Source organism: Bubalus bubalis, chromosome 4 (assembly GCF_019923935.1).
Source record: "Bubalus bubalis isolate 160015118507 breed Murrah chromosome 4, NDDB_SH_1, whole genome shotgun sequence".
Classification (NCBI taxonomy): domain Eukaryota; kingdom Metazoa; phylum Chordata; class Mammalia; order Artiodactyla; family Bovidae; genus Bubalus; species Bubalus bubalis.
Genome location: NC_059160.1, coordinates 9,400,814 through 9,424,067, shown reverse-complemented (window position 1 = coordinate 9,424,067; position 23,254 = coordinate 9,400,814). Strand labels below are relative to the sequence as shown.

Sequence of the window (23,254 nt, the reverse complement as noted above, 5' to 3'; positions counted from 1 at the left end):
ACAATCTATCACACTGGTAGCATTACTGTTTTTGAAATGACAGACCATGGGATAAAAGAAGAGAAAGAACAAATCTCAATATTGAAAGAGAGCTTTCAAATCTGCAGCTAGATAACTCCAGGGATTACTCCAGTCCCCACACCACTGTTACTTCTACTGCCCTGGAGAGGAAGCCAGAGGGAGGGGCTGTCGTGCACAGATGATGAACTGGCCCCTGCACAGTACATGGACCCAAGCAGAACCGGTCTCAGGCACTAGATTTCTCTCCTGCCGCTGACTCTGTGGGGACTGAATTGAGCTGAGTCAGCCTTGCACAAGGCGTCCAGACAGCAGTCTCCCCAGGTCTCTCCTCTCAGACTTCTGCTCAGTGTCACGGGCCCCAAATGTGTCACACAACCTCACACAAAGCGGCCCAAACTGCGTCACAACCTCACACACACATGTGACTCTAAGAAGCTGGGAGCAGAGCCATTCGGTGTGAGACCTGAAGCGATAGAAAATGAGGGACAGATGATGATGATGGTTGAGAAGGGAGGAAGGGACTAAATCAGGGAGGGCTGGTGCATCTGAGGGAAGGAAGGACAGGTAGAGGAAGGTAACCTGGGAGGGAGAAGGGAGGGGAGAGGTGAGGAGAGGAGCAGGGCTGAGACCCAACAATGGGAAGACGAGGGGCCTGAGGAAAGGATGCTGGGATGAAGGAGGGTGGACAGGGTCAGAGCCATCTGGAAAAGCTGAAAGTAGGGCTCATTTCATAAAACAAACCATGTGGGGTGGGTAGGTTGGTCCAGCCTCGCTTGGCTGCTGAGTGATGCCGGCCCGCTATTGCTGTTCCCTCAGCTCAGCTCTCAGTACTTGTCTCCTCAGGGTCTCGAATGGCTGCCTAACTCCAGACCTCACACCTCATTCCAGAGGGGGAGAAAGAAGATAGGACAAACCCCGGAACTTCAGAGCCCATACTTTCTTCTAATGGACACTAGCAGTGTCTTGCAGTGAGGGGGGCCGGTGGGAAAAACTCTGTTGGTGTTTCACTTGACCCAGTTTGGGCTGCAGAGGGAACAAGATTGGCTCTTGAGTCCCTCACCTGTAATATATGGAGAATAACAGTGACTGACTGAGGGCCACTGGGCAGTTAAATGTCAAGTACTTAGGACGATGTGGACATAGTTATTCCTCAACAGATGATGACGTTACTATTTAAAAAAGGGGGAGAGATCACCCATTTAATAAATCACTCGATCTACAATAAACCATCAGTCCTCCAGCTCACTCTGGCTCACCCCATGTGCAGGCAGGTGCCAGGGGAGACGTGGGCCACAAGCAGCATCTGGGGCCTTGGCAGCAGAGTCATTACGGCCCAGACCCAGGCCAGGCCTGTTCCCTCCTCTCAGCGTTGCTGATGGGGCCTCACCTCCTACCTCCTGGGGACTCCTTCTCTGGCCCCTGGGGGCTCCTCCTGCACTGCTGATCCTGGGCCTGGCCTCTTCCCATGGGTCCCAACCATGTTCTGTGCTGATGCCCTTATTTCTGTGTCCCCTCCCTCTCCTGCTGCAGGCATGTCAGGGAGTCTGCAAGTCCCCAGAGACGATGGACTCATGCCCACGGGAGGGAAGATGGACCAAGAGGGGGCCCCTTTCACTTGTCTTCAACACCCACCTTTGGTTTTAAACTCACCATGTCTCCCAGCTTGGACCAAGCCCTTTTCACACCCAAGCTCATCCTGGCTTTACCAAATCTCAGGGAATTACTGCTTAGCACCACTTGGCTATGAAGCAAAGTCCTCTTTCCCTCTTCCCAAGGTCTCACAGGTAGGTAGAGGCCACATTCACACCTGGGTCCCTGCCAATCCCCAGCCACCCCTGAGAGACCTTCCTAAGGACTGTGAGTTATATCAGGATACTCACAGGGAGGCTGAAGAAGGCTGCAAGCAAAGCCGGGGTTTCCAGGGCCAGAGTCTGGAGTTGACCTGGTCAGACCTGAGAGCGCACGTGGGAGACTTCAGAGCACAGGGGAGGGACTGAGACAGGACCCAATCCCTGGGGACACCTGGGGAGAGAGCGAAGGAGGGGCAGGGCTGAGGCCTGGAGGAGGCCTGGAGTGAGGGGACAGGACCATTTGTCACCTAGGGAGCTGGAGGAGTGGTCTCTTAATCACCCTGGACCCCCGTGAAGGTGCGAGGCTCTGTGTTGTGTCCGAGGAGCCAGACGCAGCACTGTATCAGAGGACTGCCGGTGGCTGACCGCACACCGGTTTACTTTGAATTTCAGATGAACGATAAATAATTTGGAATTTACTTAACCAAAAACGTATTCACATTTCACTGGGGTCCTATATTTTTGTTTGCTAAATCTGGCTGCTCTTTTTATTTTTGGCTGTGCTGGGTCTTCATTGCCGCAAGGGCTTTTTCTCTAGTTGCAGCAAGTGGGGGCTACTCTCTGGTTGCAGCGTGCGGACTTATCACGGTGGCTTATCTTATTGAGGAGCACAGGTTCTAGGGGGCTTGGGTTTTAGTAGTTGCAGCTCATGGGCTCAGTAGTTGTGGCTTCCAGGCTCTAGAGCACAGGTTCAGTAGTTGTGGTGCCCAGGCTTAGTGGTTCTGCATCTGAGGGATCTTCCCGGTCTAGAAATCAGTCTTGAATCTCCTTCATTGGCAGTCGGATTCTTTACCACTGAGCCCCCAGGGAAGCCCTGGCTGCTCTTTTCATGCAGGAGACATTTACAGGAACTCCCATTCTGTTTCGCAGCCCCGCTTGGGCTGAGTGGGTCCTGTACCCTCGCTGGGGGTCCTTTGGCTCCAGACTTCCCTCCCATGAGCTCCCTGGAGCACCCCACCCTTCCCGCACGATGGTTGCTGACAGGCTCCAAACAAGATGCCAGTTAACAAGGGCATGCCTCCTGCCTGGTTGTGGAATATCAAAAGGGGGCAATCCTTTGAATGTGACACTAAGGGACTTTCCTTTGAGATGCACAAGCGTCATTGCACAAGCAACACTGCAACACTGTGGAAGGAAGGATAACTGTTCATTCAGCAGCAAATATTTGCATACCTTTTTTTTAATGTTACTACTGGAGTATAATTGCTTTATAAAGTTGTGCTAGTTTCTGCTGTGTAACAAAGTGAATCAGATGTATGTATGCATATATCCCTTTCCTCTTGAGCCTCCCTCTCACCCACCTACCCCCATCCCACCCATCTAGGTTATCACAGAGCACAGCACTGAGCTCCCTGTGCCACACAGCGCTTTTCCACCAGCTATCTATCGCACACACAGATGTCATACAAGTCAATGTTACTCTCCCAGTTTGCCCCGTCCCCCTTCCCCACTGTGTCCACATGTCATTCTCTACGTCTGTGTCTCATTCCTGTCCTGCAAAGAGGTTCACTTGTACCCTTTTTCTAGATTCTGTATATATTTGTTAATATAAGATATTTGTTTTTCTCTTTCTGACTTACTTCACTCTGTATAACAGATTCTAGGTCCGCTCACATCACTGTAGACGGTACAATTTCATTCCTTTTTCTGGCTGAGTAATATTCCGCTGTACACTGAAGGAAGTGGTGGGTGTTTAAACAGCAGAATATTTGCTCTGAAGTGTAAAATGAAAATCTGGAGCCTCAGGGCAGGTGGCCTGGCAGGGAGAAACGTGGGGGAAGTTGAGTCCTCCTTTTATAAACATGGGAGCCAAGGGAGATATTCATGGTTGGCAGAATGAAAAAGGGAGTTAAAGCTGAAGGTGGGGATGAGTTGAGGGTCTTGGAAGTGATATCACTTCCAAGGCAGAGAAGAGTGATGGGAAGATGGAGCCATGTATATTCTCCCCAATCAGAACTGATGTCAAAAGATGATGGATCAAGACGCAGAAGCACAAGCACATCATGTAACCGTAAGGAAATGATGGAAGTTAGAGAGGAGGCTGAAAGCTGTGGTGTCTGGCAGGCCTGGAGTTGACAAGAATGATGACATTTGCTCTGGGTTTGTTGTTTCCGTGTCATTTTGATTTTGTCATGGTGTGTGTCCTTACAAGAATATCTTCTAATTTCATTCGCAGCAGGGACAAAACCTGTAGAAAATGCTTTGTAATAAATTTAATAAGAAATGAATCAGAGAGGGCGGTCGCGGCAGGCATGGTGGGCAGCGGCTGGTCGGTGGCGGCAGAATGTTGGCGACCAGAGTATTTAGCCTGATTGGCAGGCATGCAGTTTCCACCTCGGTGTGTTTTCGGGCCCATGGAAATGTTGTAAAGAGTGAAGTTTATGCTCTCCCGAGTTATGTGGACCTGCGTGACTACCCCTTGCCCGACGTGGCCCACGTCAAGAACCTGTCTGCCAGCCAGAAGGCCTTGAAGCAGAAGGAGAAGGCTTCCTGGAGCAGCCTCTCCATCGATGAGAAAGTTGAACTGCACGACCTTAAGTTCAAGGAGAGCTTCGCTGAGATGAGCAGGAGCACAACAGGTGCCAGACAGTGGTGGGCGTGGCCACGTTCTTCGTCGGCTTCACCGCGCTCCTCACCTGGGAGAAGCACTATGTGTACGGCCCCATCCCGCACACCTTTGAAGAGGAGTGGGTGGCCAAGCAGACCAGGAGGATGCTTGATGTGAAGGTGGCCCCCATCCAGGGCTTCTCGGCCAAGTGGGACTATGACAAGAATGAGTGGAAGACGTAAGGAACCGCGGTTCCCAAGTCTGCACCTCACCTGTCCGGTCACCTCCATGCAGCTCTGCATGTTCACTGGAAGCGCTGTGTTGCAGCACCAGTGCTAATAAATGTGCAGTTTATGTGAACAAATAGAAATGAATAAGACTAAAGTAATATGCACATTTAATAGAAGTCCACAGAAAAACACAATATTGCTTTTGCCGCTTTTTGGACTAGAAAATCTACTACTTAGGTAAAAATAGTAAAAGAAAGAAGTTAGATTTAGAAAGCATGTGATGGAGGGTGATACAGCCAAAAATCTGATGGGCCTCATGTGCCCGTAAGCCCAGCAAGGGTCCAACCATGAGACCACTGGGAAGGGAGCTTGAACTTGGACATCACCCTGTGACAGGGAGATGTCCCTCCCCATGCTCTGGGTGAAACAGGTGATCAGAAAGCCCCAAGGAACCATGGCTGAAATAATCTAGCTCCTGGCCTTTCTCCTGGTCTGCAAGAGGCTCAGGTTAAGAATTTGCATGTCTTGGGGCTTTCCTGGTGGCTCAGTGGTAAAGAAGCCACCTGCCAATGCAGGGGACATACGTTCGACCCCTGATCTGGGAAGATTCCTTGTGCTGCAGGACAACGAAGCATGTCCGCCACAACTACTGAAGCCTGAACACCCTAGAGCCCTTGCTCCACAGCAAGAGAAGCCGCCATAATGAGAAGCCTGTGCACCACAGCTAGAGAGTAGCCCCTGCTCACTGCAACTGGAGAAGTGAACTGCAACTTCATGCACAATAATGAAGAGCTAGCGCAGCCATAAAGAAAGAAATGACATAAACAAATAAATCTTTGAAAAAATAGACACTGTTATTAAAAAAAATTAATGTGTCGGTAAAGTTCATCTTGGGTTGTTGGTGCAAAGGAAGGTGAATTCCAAGCTGGATGTGAATCCCATCCCAACCTCATTAACGCCAAGCCTTTGAATGGATACTGATGGGAAATTTGTACTGAACCTGATGGCCAATTGGGAGCTGCCAGTTCCTGGAGGGTACTTAGCTCTCATTCATTTGTAGCTAAAATGTTTTTCTTCTATATTATTAGATGTCCAGCATGCTCTCCCTACACTATCTGGACAGTCAGCTGTTTGACTGGCACTAGGCACGCTGTATATCATTTGAAGAATATACTTTTGTGATCCCTTTCAAATTACTGATGGCATTCTTTACAGAACTAGAATAAATAATCCTAAGGTGTATATGGAATCACTAAAGACCCAGAATTGCCAAAGGAATCCAGAAGAAAAAGAACAAAGCTGGAGGCATAACTCTCCCAGACTTCAGATAAGACTACAAAGCTACAGGAATCAAAACAGCATGGTGCTGGCACAGAAACAGACATATAGAGCTATGGAACAGAATAGAGAGCCGGAAATGAACCCACACACTTATGGTCAATTAATCTTTGACAAAGGAGGCAAGAATAAACAATGGAGAAAAAGTCTCTTCAGCAAGTGGTGTTGGGAAAGCTGGACAGTGGCATGTAAATCACTGAAGTTAGAACACTCACACTCCACACACACAAAAATTTTAAATGGCTTAAAAACTTAAACATAAGACATGAAACAGAAATTCCAGAAAAGAGCATAAGCAAGACATTCTCTGACATAAATCATACCAATGTTTTCTGAAGTTAGTCTCCCAAGACAATAGAAGTTTCTGCTTTTGCCAAAATAAGCAAATGGGACCTCATCAAACTTATAAACTTTTGCACAGGAAAGAAAATAATAAACAAAATAAAAATACAACCTACAGACTGTGAGAAAATATTTGCAAATGAGGGGACCAACAAAGGCTTAATTTCCAAAACATATAAACAGCTCATACAACTCAATAACAGCAACAACAAAAACCCCAAACAACCCAATAAAAAATGGGCAGAAGACGTAAATAGACATTTCTCCAAAGAAGACACACAAATGGCCAAAAGGAACATGAAAAGATACTCAACATTGCTAATTATCAGAGAAACACAAATCAAAACTGCAATAGGGTATCATTTCACACCAGTCAGAATGGCCATCATTGAAGAAATAGAAACAATAAATACTGGAGAGAGTGTGGAAAAAAGGGCCCCCTCCTATGCTGTTGGTGGGAATTGGCACAGCTACTGTGGAGGTTCCTTAAAAAGAGATACGATCCAGCTATATGATCCACCGTATGATTCAGCAATCCCACTCCTGGGCATATATCTGGAGAAAACTCTAACTCAGGTTAGATACATGCACCCCAGTGTTCAGAGCAGCACTATTTACAATAGCCAAAGCGTGGAAACGACCTAAATGGACCATTTCCAAGAGCCAAGGCATGGAAACGACCTAAATGGACAGAAAGAAGGATAATGCACACTACTTAGCCATAGAAGGAAATGAAATAATAGCACTTGCAGCAACATGGATGCACCTGCTGCTAAGTCGCTTCAGTCGTGTCCGACTCTGTGCGACCCCATAGACGGCAGCCCACCAGGCTCCCCCGTCCCTGGGATTCTCCAGGCACGAACACTGGAGTGGGTTGCCATTTCCTTCTCCAATGCGTGAAAGTGAAAAGTGAAAGGGAAGTCGCTCAGTCGTGTCCGACTCTTCGTGACCCCATGGACTGCAGCCTACCAGGCTCCTCCATCCATGGGATTTTCCAGGCAAGGGTACTGGAGTCGGGTGCCATTGCCTTCTCCGGGATGCACCTATAGATGATCATGCTAAGTGAAGTAAGTCAGACAGAGGAAGACAAATAGCATACCTGATCATCTATATGTGGAATATAAAATAAGATACAAATGAACTAATTTTCAAAATAGAAACACTCAATGACACAGAAAAGAAACATGGTTACCAAAGGGGGCAAGGGGGAGGGAGGAATAAATAAAGAGTCTGGGATTAGCAGATCCAAACTCCGGCATCTAAAATAGATCAACAACAAGATCTTACTGTATAGCACAGAGAACTATATTTTAAAAAAGAATATACTTTTTAAAATTGTAGTATAATACACATATAAAATTTACTCAAGAATACACTTTCATTTCTCATCTCTGAATAATGTCGCTTGAATGTCTCATTTGTTCAAATTAGATGGCTCTCTGCTGTTTTTCACTTTGATATTTAACTTTTCAAGTGTGCCCTTGTATCTGGGAGTCCAGAACTTCTAGATGGGGGTCCCAGACTCCCAGCAGTTGTGCCCCCACCTTGGTCAACAGGGCTCCATGTGCAGGAAACAGGTGTGACTCACACATATATCCAGATGTTACTGGGTCTATGTATGAACACACCAGGCTGTTTTGGGATTTTTCATTGTCATTTTCATCAATACCATTAGATATAATCTCATTTATATTATTAAAACTAAATTTCAAATTAAAGAAAAAAGAGAAGAACGGTGTCAGAGTAGCCATACCTGAGAGCTGTCACCCAGGTCCTCGGGTTTTCATTCTCCTGCTATATAATGGCCCGGTTCAGCTAGGTGCCTGCAGTCCCTTGGGCTGGACCCTGCGGTCACCCTCGACTCTCTCGTCGCCTCCTCCATGTTCTGCCTTTGGTTTTTGTCTTTGGTGCTCTTGGCCCTTGAGTGTGCGCAGCCACACATCCTGGGAAGTGACCCCGGGTCCCCACGACACCTTTGTGCTGTAAACTAAGGACTTAAACTGAAGCAGAAATATGTGAAAATAAGCAACACTTACTGTGTGTTGAATGTCCACCACATTTTCATCCTCATGTCTGAACCAGAGTGAGGGGTTCACGTAAACCTCTGCCCAGCCCAGCAGTGAAGATCAATCCCTTACCTCCACTGCACAGGTGAGGAAACTGAGGCTCTTGGGGCTAGAGGTCGCAAAGCAGAGCTAGTCTGAACCAGTCAGCACCTCTCATCCACGTGGTCCTTGAACCCTTTGCCTGGGATGATTGAAGAAGGTCTGAAATTAATAGCCAAGATTTTTTTTTTAATGTAAAGGTTTACACAATTTTATAAGCAAACTCCTAATCTAGATACAATTAAAAAAAAAAAAGCTTCCTGGTAGAGGAAGAAGTGGTTATGCAGTTTCCTATCAGGAAACTATTACTTTTCAGAAAGGAAGTCAACTTGTCCTTTAATGTCACAGAGAAAATGTTTCCAGATCTACAATCAAAATCACTCCTGTTACAAAGTGTAAGTGCACCACTAAATTTTTTTTTTTTTTTGGTTGTTGTTAGAGATTTTTTTTTTTTTTGATGTGGATTATTTTTTTAAAGTCTTTATTGAATTTGTTACAGTTTTGCTTCCCTTTCATGTTTTGTTTCTTTGGCCCTGAGGCATATAGAATCTTAGCTTCCAGACCAGGGATTGAACCTGCAGCCCCTGCATTGGAAGGCAAAATCTTAACCAGTGGTCCACTAGGAAAGTCTCAATATTTTAAATAAGTTTAATTACATGTTCAATGCAGATATTCTTTTCTTTGTAAGACTTAAATATGATACTATGTGATCACCAAGCATTCCCTTCACTCCCCCACTTAAGAAATAGACAGGAAACAGCACATCAGGGCTCTCCCCCACCCCCATCTCCCTTCAACTCTTTAGATTCAGGAAAAATAATCATGCTTGACTTCTAGCTCAGAAGTAAGTCTAGGAACAGTCTCATATTTCTTCTGCCTGCTTTTTTTTTTCTGCCCAATATGTTCACAAGAAAGAAGACAGACTGTAGCCATGATCTGTGGGTACAGATTTCTGGGTTTCACCTCCTGGCAACTCTTCCTCCTACCTGCGTAACCTCCGCTGAGTGACTAACCCTTTTTGTGCCTCCGCAGTAAGTACAGGATAGAAAAAGGATTAAATGGGTGAGGACAGACACAGCCCTGGGAACAGGGCAGGCCTCCAGGTCATGAACTGCGCTGCACTTGATGCCATACAGCGCCCTCAAGTTGGCCCTGCTTTTCCTTCAGAGCACATCATAAACACTTCCTCAAGTCATAAAGATTCATTATACATGCATAACAATGAAATAGAGAAATGAATGCATCATTACTCAAAAGGCCGTATGTTGTTCTATATCTGGGTATTTCCTGATTTGTTTGATCCGAGCAATCCCCCAGCAGAGTGCATTTAGGTAGTTTGCAAATTTTCAGTATTGTCAATAAGGCAGTGACACTGAGTTTCATAAATCTCTGGCATTTTGGACAACTGGGGCTAGGAAATTTCCTAAGAGCTGGACATCGAGCTTTTGGTGCATTTAGACACACTTTCCTATGAAAATCTTGGAGCGCCTCTCCCAGCAGGAAAGCATAAGAGGGCCCTGTGGGATCACCGTCTCCTGGCTCCTCTGTGTCTGGGGTTGTCCCTGGTCAGGTGAAGAATAGGAGTCAACCCACAGGCTGAGAGGAGATCAGCCCCAAACCAGGTCCAGCCATGATCCTGGAACAAAGTCCCCATGTTACTGCGATTCCATCACTCTGAATAAAGGCTAGACCTTACACACCTGGGCTCAGCATTCACCCAGTTAGAGCCCCAGGTCGGCTGACCACTGTCCCCTAAAAGAGGAGAGGTCCAGGGGGACCTGTAGGGACAGAGGTGCCTGTAGGGTGGGCAGGGGGGAAACCCAGTGAACAGGAGGCCAGAGAGTCAGTGGGAGAGGCCATCGCACAGAGAGGGCAGCCCTGGGTCTCTGGGGCGACCATGACCCCAGTGACAGACAGCAAAGGATGAGATGTGGTCACATGTTTTTGTCGTTTAGTTGCTCAGTCATGTCCTACTCTTGGCAACACCATGGACTGTAGCTTGCCAGGCTCCTCTGCCATGGGATTCTCCAGGCAAGAATACTGGAATAGGTTGCCATGCCCTCCTCCAAGGGATCATCCCAACCCATAGGGTTGCAAAGAGTTGGAAACAACTTAATGACTGAACAACAACAACAATTCTTGTGTATTAAAAAAATACTTTATACAGATAAACCAAATTATAGGTTTCTAGTAAAACACTCAAGCACTTATTTTTTATATTTATTTTTATCTACTTATTTACTTGGCTGTGCCTGGTCTTAGTTGTAGCGCATGGGATCTTTAGTTGCAGCATGTGGGATCTAGTTCCCTGAGCAAGGATTGAACCTCGGACCTCTTGCATTGGGAGCACGGAGTCTCAGCCACTGGACCACAAGGGAACTCCCTCAAACAACTTATGATCAAGAGAATTAGAAAGAAAATGTCCTTCCTCCATTCCCAGTGCTTACCCTACCCAACCTCTCCAGACACATGCTGTGGTATGTCTGAGTGTGCCTGTTCAGACCTTACTCCATGAACGAAGGACAGATGTGCATGCAAACTCATCTATAGTGGTCTGCATGCATCTACCATGTTATAATGTTGTTGCTGTTGGTGTTCAGTTGCCCAACTGAACAGTCCATGTTGTTGAGTCATATCCAACTCTTTGCGACCCTATGGACTGAAACATGCCAAGGTTTATGTTCCTTGCATCAGTGATGCCATCCAGCCATCTCATCCTCTGACGCCCTCTTCTCCTTCTGCCCTCAATCTTTCCCAGCATTGGGGACTTCACCAATGTGTCATCTGTTCACATCAGATGACTTTACCAATGTGTCATCTGTTCACATCAGATGACTGGAGCTTCAGCGTCAGCATGTGTCCTTCCAGTGAATATTCAGGGTTGATCTCCCTTAAGATTGACTGGTTTGATCTCCTTGCAGTCCAAGGGACTTTCAGGAGTCTTCTCCAACACCACAGTCCGAAGGCATCAATTCTTTGGCGTTCTGCCTTCTTTATGGTCCAACTCTCAAAGCCGTACATGACCACTGGGAAGACCAGATCCTTGACTACATGGACCTTTGTCAACAGAGTGATGTCTCTGCTTTTCAGCACACGGTCTAGGTTTGTCATAGCTTTCCCTCTAAGAAGCAAACTGTCTTCTGATTTCATGGCTGCAGTCACCATCTGCAGTGATTTTTGGAGCCCAAGAAAAAAAATTTCTATTTCCACCTTTCCCCCTTCTATTTGCATGAAGTAATAGAGCCAGATGCCATGATCTTAGCTTTTTTAATGTTTAATCTTAAGCTGGCTCTTTGACTCTCCTCCTTCACCCTCAACAAGAGGCTGTTTAGTTCCTCTTCACTTCCTGCCATTAGAGTGATGTCATCCACATATCTGAGGCTGTTGATGTTTTCTCCTGCCTGTCTTGATTCTGGCTTGTAACTCCTCCAGCCCGGTAGTTCTCATGACGTGCTCTGTAGATGAAACAAACAAGGTGACGGCAGACAGCCCTGTCGTACTCCTTTCTCAGTCTTGAACCAATCAGTATGTGATGGATTGTGCTATAATATCATGCATTATTTCTGAAATGTGGGATTGTAAGGAGATTTCTCATTACAGTGTGACATACAGTTTCCCCAAATGAATGCCCCAGGTAGATCATAAAAGAAAAGTCCAGCCGCCTTGGGGGCCCCCCTCTGTCCCATCTTACTCTCTCTCCTTGTCTCCCTGAGGATAACCACTCTCCTGATTTCTAACACAAGTTAGTTCATCTCATTTTGCTGTTTGTTTGTTTTTGTTCCAAACTAGTTTAAGAGTTCCACTTTCACTTCTCAATAGATTTTTATGAATTTCCCATATGCTTCTTTACTCATTATTTCATCTAGTTCTGAAGGGTTATTGAGCATCATCTTGATCAGCCAACCATCTTCATACCAAGATCTGTTGACAAGTCCTGGATTTTCTGCTAGAGTTTCATTCATTTCAGTTACTTCTCCTGCAAGAGGAGAACAGAGTTCACTAGCAGCTTTCACACTTGTCAAAGCACCGAATTCCTCTTGTTTGTCCAATTCCAATTTGGTCTCAACTTCAAGCAGACTACAGTAAAAAAAAAAAAAAAAAAAAAAAAAAAAACAACTCTCAAATCTTCCTGTGCAAAATTGCTGATTCCCCCTGTTCCAACACGGTTTTCAGTTGTTACCCATTCATGCTTGTCTGTGAATGTACACACTCAACAGCAGAGAGGGGCCTCATGGCGGCCGCCCGTCGCCCCCAGAGCCACGGTGGGCTGGGCGCGCTGGGTGCAGAGATGACGCCAAGGCTGCAGACCCCGGCCTGCAAACTCTGCACCGCTCACAGCACCATCTGTTGGTGTTATTCAGTCACTAAGTCACGTCCAACCCTTTGCGACCCCCATAGACAGTAGCACACCAGGCTTCCCTGTCCTTCACTATCTAACTCGTCTTCTTTCGGTGCTTTGTATAAACACACTCCCCCCCAGAACCTTTGGAGTCTGGCTTCTGTCACTCAATTATGTTTGAGGTTCATCCACTCTGCTTACCATCAGTTTTCATTGCTGGAGAGAATCCCACCAGGTTCTTCATCATCTATGCAATTGATGGACATTGGCTAGGGGCACAGTCGCCGTGGCGGAGCTTAGGAGGCCATGAGGAGCCCAAGGAGAACAGAGAATGCCTGAGCTTAGATTCATCAGGACTGTGTTCTTTCCCCTCAGAACATTGCTCATGTGTCTGTACAACCAATCCCATCAATTCTTTCCAATCCTATATGGGGATAAGCTCTCATGGTGGTCCTAATTTGTATTTTCCTGATGTTACTGAAGCAAACTTGGGTCCACGAACCCACAGTCAGTGAAGCCAATCTACTGACGCCAGGTTGTGATGAAGGAAAGAGCAGTGCTTATTGCAGATGCCAAGCAAGGAGTCCAGACAGCCAGTGCTCAAAACACTCCAACTCTCCGATGACCTTCAAAGAAAAATTTTTCAGAGACAGGGTGAGGGAGGGGTCATGAAGTGTGTGATCAGCTCGTGGAGATTCTTCTGAATGGTAGGTGGTGAGGTAACTGGGAGTCAACATCATTCACCTTCTGGTTCCAGTTGATCTGGGGTCTACACGCTCATGGGCAACATACAGTTAACTTCTTCCACTTGCTGGGGGTTTCAGTATCTGCAAAACAGCTCAGAGGACATGGCTCAGAATATTATCCATAGCCCTTGGGGAGACTCTAAATGCCCTTGATTTTGTTTAATGGCTAAACTATTATATTATTTTCTCTTGCTTGACTGTTGTCCTTTGTTTCTGCATTTTCTCACTTCTCCAATTAAATTTATTCTTTGGAACTCAGGGAAGACCTAGGAGGCTAAAGATTTTCTACAGACAAGAAAGAGGTGGGTGGAAGACACTGGGAGAGGGCTGGGGGATCCTGCTTGGTTACACTAAGGTCAAGATGAAAACGCTGTGTTTGTTTACTCTCTTGAAGGGAAATCCTATTCCTTTCACTCTCTTTCTTCCTGTAAAATTTGACTTGACCAGCTTGCTACTGGCTTTCCTATTACAGATGAAGTTCCATGGACTTGCTCGAAAATATTTGCTAATCTTCCTAAACACAGAATAATGTAAGACAGAGATGAGGGTCCCCTCACTCCACAGCAGTTATAAGAGACCTTGCTGTGTCATAGAAGTAGTTCAAAGCGCCAGTTCAATGACTCTGAACATCAGATAGAATCTTATATTCACGGAGCGTCAGTGTTGATTTTGGGGCTGTTGGACTCTTGTGTGAACGCTGGTAGCTACTACCAAGTAGAATAGGGTAATATTGGGAGTAGCTGGAGTCAGCTGCCCGGGTTCCAATCCTGTCTCCACCACCTGCTGGATTATAACACTTGACAAGTTACTTGCTTCCCTGGTAGCTCAGCTGGTAAAGAATCCACCTGCAATGCAGGAGATTCCTGGGTCGGGAAGATCTGCTGGAGAAGGGTCCTTTCTGTGCTTCAGTCCTGTCTTGTAAAATGGAGACAGTAATAGAACTTCTTCATAGGTGGCTATGAGGCTTAAATGCCTTTGTTTATATTTATAGCTACACATATTATGAAGAGTGCCTGACCCATTGTAAGCAGTATACATGTGTTTGCTGTTATCCATTACTAGAAATCTGTCTCTGAAAACAGAGCATTAAACATTGTCACAAAAATGTTGTGTAAGACCCATACACCAAGAGCAGCTCTAAGAGAAGGTATGTGTGTGTGTCTGACTCTTTGCAGCCCCTTGGACTGTAGCCTGACAGGCTCCTCTGTCTGTGGAATTTTCCAGGCAAGAATACTGGAGCAGGTTGCCATTTCCTACTCCAGGATATCCTCCTGACCCAGGGATCGAACCAAGTCTCTTGTGTCTCCTACATTGGCAAGCAGATTCTTTACCTTTATTCTTTCTTTATTCTTCCTTCTTTACTGGCACCACCTGGGAAGCCCCAAGAGAGGGTCAGTGAAAGTTGCTCAGTTGTGTCTGACTCTTTCTGACCCCATAGATTATACAGTCCATGGAATTCTCCAGGCCAGAATAATAGAGTGGGTAGCCTTTCCCTTCTCCAGGGGATCTTCCAACCCAGGGGTCAAACCCAGGTCTCCTGCATTGCAGGTGGATTCTTTACTGTCTGAGCCATCAGGGAAGACCAAGAGAAGGTAAAGGAGACCTAAATACATAGAGGTACCATGTTTGTGGATGGGAGGGTTCACTATTGTTCACTGGGGTCAATCCCGTAGGTTCCACGCAATCCCAATCCTGCCCCCTTGTGGTAGCTTTGCAACGTGTGGGCTTGGCCAGGCCAAATGACATTTCCCAGAGTTCCATCCCAGTAGTTTTGGACCAGGCCCTGAGAGGACTATCCTGGCTGGTTTCCAGGGAGGACGTGAAGTAGCACCTCTTCTAGGTGCTCACGTGTTGATGCACTGACCAGACTCAGCGCGCTGGTGTGAAGCAGTGACTGCCTGCAGCGGCCAGGACTTTCCCACATCCCCCTGGCCGCATTCTTATCTCGCTGAAGAAGGGCCCCAGCAGGATACCCAGACCACTGAAGTCAGAGGCAAGAATGATTGTAGGGGTTTCTGTTCAGCCTCATGTGCTCCACAGCTCGTACTGAGGGTCCCAGCTTGTTCTCATTCGCCCATACTTACATCCATCTTCCCTTGCCAGCTGCTTTCTTGCAGACTTCAGCATCAGACACAAAGACAGAATCTTACAAAGACTACTTAACCAGCCCCCACAATTCCAGAAAGTGGGAGTTCTGGAGGAAACCCTTATATGTGCCGTGTGATCCAGGAGTCCCACCTCTGGGTATACATTGGAAGGAAATGAAATCAGTGTGTCCGAGAGAGAGCTTTGTGAGGCATTCCACGTTCACTGCACCATTGCTCACGACAGCCAAGACAAGGAGACAACCAAAGTGCCCACCAGTGGGAGAGTGGATAAAGGAGACACTGCAAACACACACACGCATTTCCTGAAATACTATTCAGTCACAAAAAGAAGAAAATCCTGCCATTTGTGACAATGTGGGTGAAAGTGGATGACGTTATACTACATGAAATAAGCCAGGGAAAGACAAAACAAAGTATGTTATCATCGATATGTGAAACTTCTTAAAAGTCAGACTCACAGACACAGACAGTATAATGGTGGTTGCCAGGGGAGGTGGGGAAATGGGGAGACGCTGGTCATCGGGTACAAATTTTCAGTTATGAGTAAGTTCTGAGGATCTAATATACAGAATGGTGACTATAGTTAATAACCCTGTATTGGAAACTTGTAATTTGCTAGAGGTAGATCTTAAGAGTTCTCACCATACAAAAGGTGACTCTGGATGTGTTAACTTGAATGTGGTCATCATTTTACAACGTATATGTGTATCAAATCATCATGTTGTATATTCTAAATACATACAATTGTATTTGTCAACTATACCTCAACAAAGCTGGAAAAAAAGAGAAGTCCTTATATGAAATGTATATATCACAGATGCCCTGACTCTTGGTTGAACTTTGACTAATGAAGGCATCCCTGAAGTGTTACCCTCCTCCATCAACTAACCAAGAACATTAGTAAAATTTTAATGCTCATTCTACTTTGTGTGAGATGTATTTGCTTCTTGGGAGATGTGATGAAGGCTGAGCCCTGAGTGTCCCTGGTACCAATGGACAGCTGGATATTGATTTCCAGTGGGTTCAAGCTAGGGCATCAGGATCTGAATTGGATCCCTGCTTTCACCTATACCAGCACGTTGCTAAATAATTCACGTGTTAAAGACATATTTAGAACTCATCAATCATTTAAAACAATAGAGAGCAAATTTGTGGAATATAATTGAACAGTACTTAAGATAAAATTTATCTCATAATATGCATGTATTAGAAAAGAAAAAAATTGATATTTGAAGCTTAAGTGATCAGTTCAAGAAAAGGGAATAGCAAAAGGATTAACATCAAAACCTAGTACACTAAAGCAGACAAAGCTGACAAATTTCTTCAAAAAAGAGAGAAAGCAAAAATAAACTATATTATGAGTAAAATGGAGTCATAGTTATAGACACCATAAAAAGTCTCTACCTTTTATAGAAGTACATGTCAGAAGAGAATAGTACGAACACACACCAATAGATCTGAAAAATGAGGCAGAATGTACAACTTTCTAGGGAAAAAATGATAGAAATTATGCCAATAGAAAAAGAACACATGAGTTAACCCTAAACCATTTGAAGAAATGCAATTATTAGTTTAAAAGATCACAAAAGCAATCATATCATGTTACCAGCCCAGAAAGTTTTATGCTGAGTTCAATCAACCCTATAAGTATCAGGACTAAACTTTCTTAAGAAATAAAAAAAAGTTAAACCTCCCCCAATTGATTTTGAGCAGTTACAATAATCTTGATTTTAAAACTGAGTAAGAAGAATGTGAGAAAGAAAAGCTATAACCATATTTATTTATAAACATAGATATGAAAAGTCATAATTAAATTGTTAGCAAATATTCACGCCAAGGAAGACTTAAAGAATATAGGACTTATGGACTTCCCTGGTGGCTCAGTGGTTAAGAATCTGCCTGACAGTGGAGGGGACACAGGTTCGATCCCTGATCCAGGAAGATCCCACATGCCTCAGAGCAACTAAGCCCATGTGCCACAGCTCTTGATTGATCCTGTGTTCTTGAGTCTGGGAGTTGCAATTACTGAGCCCACATGCTGCAGCTGCTGAAGCCTGCACGCCTTAGAGTCTGTGCTCTGCAACCAGAGACACCACCCCAATGAGAAGCCCTTGCAATGCAGCTAGAGAGTAGCCCCTACCCCCCTACTACTAGAAAAAAGCCCGTGCATCAACAAAGAACCAGTACAGCCCAAAATAAAGAATACAGGACGTGTAATATTTATTTCCCTCTCTTAGAAGAATTTTCTTGGGACTTCTCTGGCAGTCCAGTGGTTAAGACTCTGAGCTTCCACTGCGTGGGGCACAGGTTTGAGCCCTGGTCAGGGAATTAAGATCCTGCATGCCTTGCAGCATGGCCAAGAAATGAAATTTTTAAAAAAATTAGATATCTGTCTCATATCATATACATGCATGGAAAAACTGATACATTTGAAAACATTAAAAATTAAAACATCTACCTATGGAAAGACTTAATGAACTAAGAGCCTAGTCACAGATTGGAAAAGAGTATCTGCAATGTGTATAACTGACAAAGGATTACTATGCAGAATATTTAAAAATTCTTATAATGCAATAAGGAAAGACAAACTTCCTACTAGAAAACAGACAAAGGATGCAGCCAACAATTCTAGAAAGGGGCAGAAAATTATGAAAAGACGCTTGGTCTCCCTAGAAATCTGGAAAATATAAAATAAAACCTCAATGAGATAGCTTTTCATATTTCATCAGGTTGGGGAAATGAGAGGTCTCATAACACCAGTATTGGTGAGAATATGGGGAATTGAAAGGTTGTTGCTGACCCATGAAAAGACACCAGATTCTTAGCCTCCGGAAGAAAAGAATTCAATCCACGGCCAGAGACAAGGCTTGATCGCTCAGAGCTTTTGTGCAATAGAGTTTTATTAAAGTATAAAAGGAATAGAGAAAGCTTCTGACACAGACATCAGAAGGGGGCAGAAAGAGTACCCCCTTGCTAGTGTTAGCAATGGAGTTCAATTCAGTTCAGTTCAGTCGCTCAGTCATGTCCGATTCCTTGTGATCCCATGAATTGCAGCACTCCAGGCCTCCCTGTCCATCAACAACTCCCGGAGTTCACTGAAACTCATGTCCATTGAGTCGGTGATGCCATCCAGCCATCTTATCCTCTGTCGTCCTCTTTTCCTCCTGCCCCCAATCCCTCCCAGCATCAGGGTCTTTTCCAATGAGTCAACTCTTTGCATGAGGAGGCCAAAGTATTGGAGTTTCAGCTTTAGCATCAGCCTTTCCAATGAACACCCAGGACTGATCTCCTTTAGGATGGACTGGTTGGATCTCCTTGCAGTCCAAGGGATTTGCAAGAGTCTTCTCCAGTACCACAGTTCAAAAGCATCAATTCTTCAGTGCTCAGCTTTCCTCACAGTCCAACTATCACATCCATACGTGACCACTGGAAAAACCATAGCCTTGACTAGATGGACCTTTGTTGGCAAAGTAATATCTCTGCTTTTTAATATGCTATCTAGGTTGGTCATAGAGTTATATACCTTCTAATTAGTTATTACAATGAATCAAAAGAATGTCTCAAGTTTGTGAAAATTTTACCAGACCTACTCCCACAATTTACATTTGGATAACAAGATTAGAATTTAACAATAGAAAGATCCTCCAGACCCACTCCCATAGTATACATTCTAAAATATCAGGATTAGTCAGAAGGTTTTCAGGAAGGAGAAGCTCCTCCAGCCAGATACATTGTTGTTGTATAATCCCTAGCACAAAGTTTAAACTGAGTTGTATAATTGACTAAGACTTATTTAACTTCTATGCAGAGTACATCATGCGAAACACTGGGCTGGAAGAAGCACAAGCTGGAATCAAGATTGCCGGGAGAAATATCAATAACCTCAGATATGCAGATGACACCACCCTTATGGCAGAAAGTGAAGAGGAACTAAAAAGCCTCTTGATGAAAGTGAAAGAGGAGAGTGAAAAGGTTGGCTTAAAGCTCAACATTCAGAAAACGAAGATCATGGCATCTGGTCCCACCACTTCATGGGAAATAGATGGGGAAACAGTGGAAACAGTGTCAGACTTTATTTTTGGGCTCCAAAATCACTGCAGATGGTGACTGCAGCCATGAAATTAAAAGACGCTTACTCCTTGGAAGGAAAGTTATGACCAACCTAGGTAGCATATTGAAAAGCAGAGACATTACTTTGCCAACAAAGGTTCGTCTAGTCAAGGCTATGGTTTTTCCTGTGGTCATGTATGGATGTGATAGTTGGACTGTGAAGAAAGCTGAGCACTGAAGAATTGATGCTTTTGAACTGTGGTACTGGAGAAGACTCTTGAGAATCCCTTGCACGGCAAGGAGATCCAACCAGTCCATTCTAAAGGAGATCAGCCTTGGGTGTTCTTTGGAAGGAACGATGCTGAAGCTAAAACTCCAGTATTTTGGCCTCCTCGTGCGAAGAGTTGACTCATTGGAAAAGACTATGATGCTGGGAGAGATTGGGGGCAGGAGGAAAAGGGGACAACAGAGGATGAGATGGCTGGATGGCATCACTGACTCCATGGACGTGAGTTTGAGTGAATTCTGGGAGTTGGTGATGGACAGGGAGGCCTGGCGTGCTGCAATTCATGGGGTCGCAAAGAGTCGGACACAACTGAGCGACTGAACTGAACTGAACTGAACTGAAGGAATGTAGAGGGAAAAAAAAGTTTGTCCTTTTCTCCTCCTCGAGAATTCCAGACCCCTAATCTCCAGTACTCTTGCCTGGAAAATCCCATGGATGGAGGAGCCTGGTGGGCTGCAGTCCATGGGGTCGCTGAGGGTTGGACACGACTGAGTGACTTCACTTTCACTTTTCACTTTCATACATTGGAGAAGGAAATGGCAACCCACTCCAGTGTTCTTGCCTGGAGAATCCCAGGGTCAGGGGAGCCTGGTGGACTGCTGTCTATAGGGTTGCACGGAGTCGGACACGACTGAAGTGACTTAGCAGCAGCAGCAGCAATCTCCACTTTTAAGTGTCTGCCTGGAATGCGGGAGACCCGAATTCGATCCCTGGGTCGACTCCACTCCAATATTCTTGCCTGGAGAATCCCATGGAAGGAGGAGCCTGGTAGGCTACAGTCCATGGAGTCACAAAGATTCAGAGACGACTGAGTGACTTCATTTTCACTTTCACTTTCAATCTCCACTTTGAGAGCCCCAGACCCCTTTCTCCTTGGGGACCCTGGACTTCTTATCAATCTGCCTAGGAATTGACTGTGTCAGAATGGTAACATTTTTTGTTTCTCCTGGAAGGGTCTGCTGGTACTAGAGCTTTACAAAACAGCTTGGGAACTTCCCTGGTGGTCCAGTGGTTAAGACTGAGCTTCCAAGGCAGGGGGCCCAGGTTCAATCCCTGGTTGGGGAACTAGATCCCACATGCTGCAATTAAGACCTAGCCCAGCCAAATAAATAGATAAACCTTTTTTTTTTTTTTTTTTAAGCAATTTGGCAGTGAGTGCCAAGTAAGGCATTTTATTCCCACAAGGAGATGTCGATCCTCTAAGGGCAGCAAAAGCCCAGCTAAAAGGATCCATGTCCCAGGCCTCTGGGGGAGGTATTGTAGCAATGAACACGACCTCTGGGAAGGCGGGTGCGCTGCAGTTTCAGCTCTGGGGGTAAAGCAGCAACTAGCGTATTGAGAGCAATATTACACCATCATTGTCCAGGTGGCAAGCAAGGTAATCCTGTGGGTCACGGGCTGGTCTGGGCTAAAAATCTGTGTCACTTGTGCACAGTGAACATCTGTGTGCAAATTTGTATGTTGAAGCCCTGTTTTGGAGTCCAAACTCATACTGCTCTCCATGGTACATGCTGATACATTAAGAGAAGAGGTGTCAGGGCAAGGAATAGTGACTGTATTAGGAAAGCCAGCAGACCAAGAACACGGTGGACTCGTGTCCCAAAGATCCACCTTATCTGAGTTAGAATTCAGGCTTCTTTAATCCTAAAAGGGGAGGGGGTGTTGCTGGTTGTTGTGAGAATCCTTTGTTCTTGCAGCTGTCCAGGTAAATCTGGTCACCATGTTCCTGTAAACCTCCAACAAGACAACTGTTACTTTCTGTTCTGCAACTTTTAATCTCTATGTGAATGGGAAAGTGCCTTTAAAGGTCAGAGGCTGGCTGGAGACTGGTCTATCACATATATTCCTGGCTCTAGGCAGCATTCTTATGTGTGTGTGTGTGTGTGTGTGTTTAAAGTAATCTTTATTGATTGATTTTCCCTTTTTTTAGTTTTGAGTGTGCTGCAAGGCATGTGAAGATCTCAGATTCCCCATCAAGGATTGAACCCTACCATGGTGGTGAAAGTGCCAAATCCTAACCTCTAGACCACCAGGGAACTCTTTGATTTTCCCCTTTTTAAAAGTGCCAATAAACTGTTATTTACAAAAAATCATGTGGTTAGTCTGGGGCTAGCGTCTACCACCCCTGCTTTAGAGTGGGACCCATAACCTGAATTCATGGGAAATTCCAAGCAACATTGGTTTATAAGGCTACAGAGCCAGCGTAACTGAACACAGGCCACAGAGCACAAGGGTTCGAGCTCAAGGAACAGATTCAACCTGGAGTCAGGTTTGTTCTTCTCTGTACAGCCTGAACCCCAAGCAGACTGGAACTTGGAGGTGGGAATGATTTCGGACGCAGTCAGGAGCAAACGGCAGCAGCCAGCAACTGGAAGCAAGACCTTCGTTTCCCAGACCAGGAGTCCTAACCCCTGGACCACAGGAGTCAGCAGGTCAGGCTAAGGTTCCTAGTCTTGCCTGCCTGATCAAGAATGAATTCAGGCAAGGAGGCAGAAGGTAAAAAGTAAAAGTTTATTGAAAAGAAAAAGTACATTCAGAAAGGCACAGGAGAGAGCTCAGAGAGAGAGAGAAATTAGCAACTTTGGGAAGTTTAAATCCTTTATAATAAATCCTTCATAAAAGGGCAGTTTTCTGAGTCTATGTCTTCCCTCAAGCCAATCACCTTACTTTGTCCTCCCTGGTTAATTTGTCTCAGGACCCTCCCCCGGGGTGCACACGCCCACCCTAGCCAAGTTGGATCTTGAAGTGAAGGCTTCTGGGAGGAGCAAGACTCATCATGGCCTGGAATTATCCTCTGACTTTTGATTCCAAGGCTTCCCCGGTGGCCCTGGGTTGGGAAGATCTCCTGGTGAAGGAAATGGCAACCCACTCCAGTATTCTCGCCTAGAGAATTCCATGGACAGAGGAGCCTGGCGGGCTACAGTCCATGGGGTCGCTAAAAGTCAGGCTGTTGTAGCCACACATTCCGGGAAGCAAACTCACTCAGAAGGACAATGCCGATAGTGGAGTGCAGTTTATTACACCGGCGGGCCCAAGGCAGAGTCTCCTCTTAGCCAAGGACCCTGATCAGCATTTGTGAAAATCTTTTATACCCCATGTGTACGTGTCTGAACCCACCACTCCAAATTCCTTGAGACTTACATAAACCAAGGAAAATACAATCCCAATAACCCCATCATTCACGTGCTATGTGCTCATGTGCTCAAACAGTCAAACAGTTAGCCAATAATCAATAAACCCGAGGTTACACTCCGATAGATACAGAAAAATTTATGGCCTGTCTGGAGGAAG

General features: G+C 45.4%; 1 pseudogene; it reads left to right on the top strand.

Moving 5' to 3' along the window:
* Positions 1-3,931: 3,931 nt before the first annotated feature.
* Positions 3,932-4,661, top strand: LOC112584446 (annotated as a pseudogene).
* Positions 4,662-23,254: the final 18,593 nt, after the last annotated feature.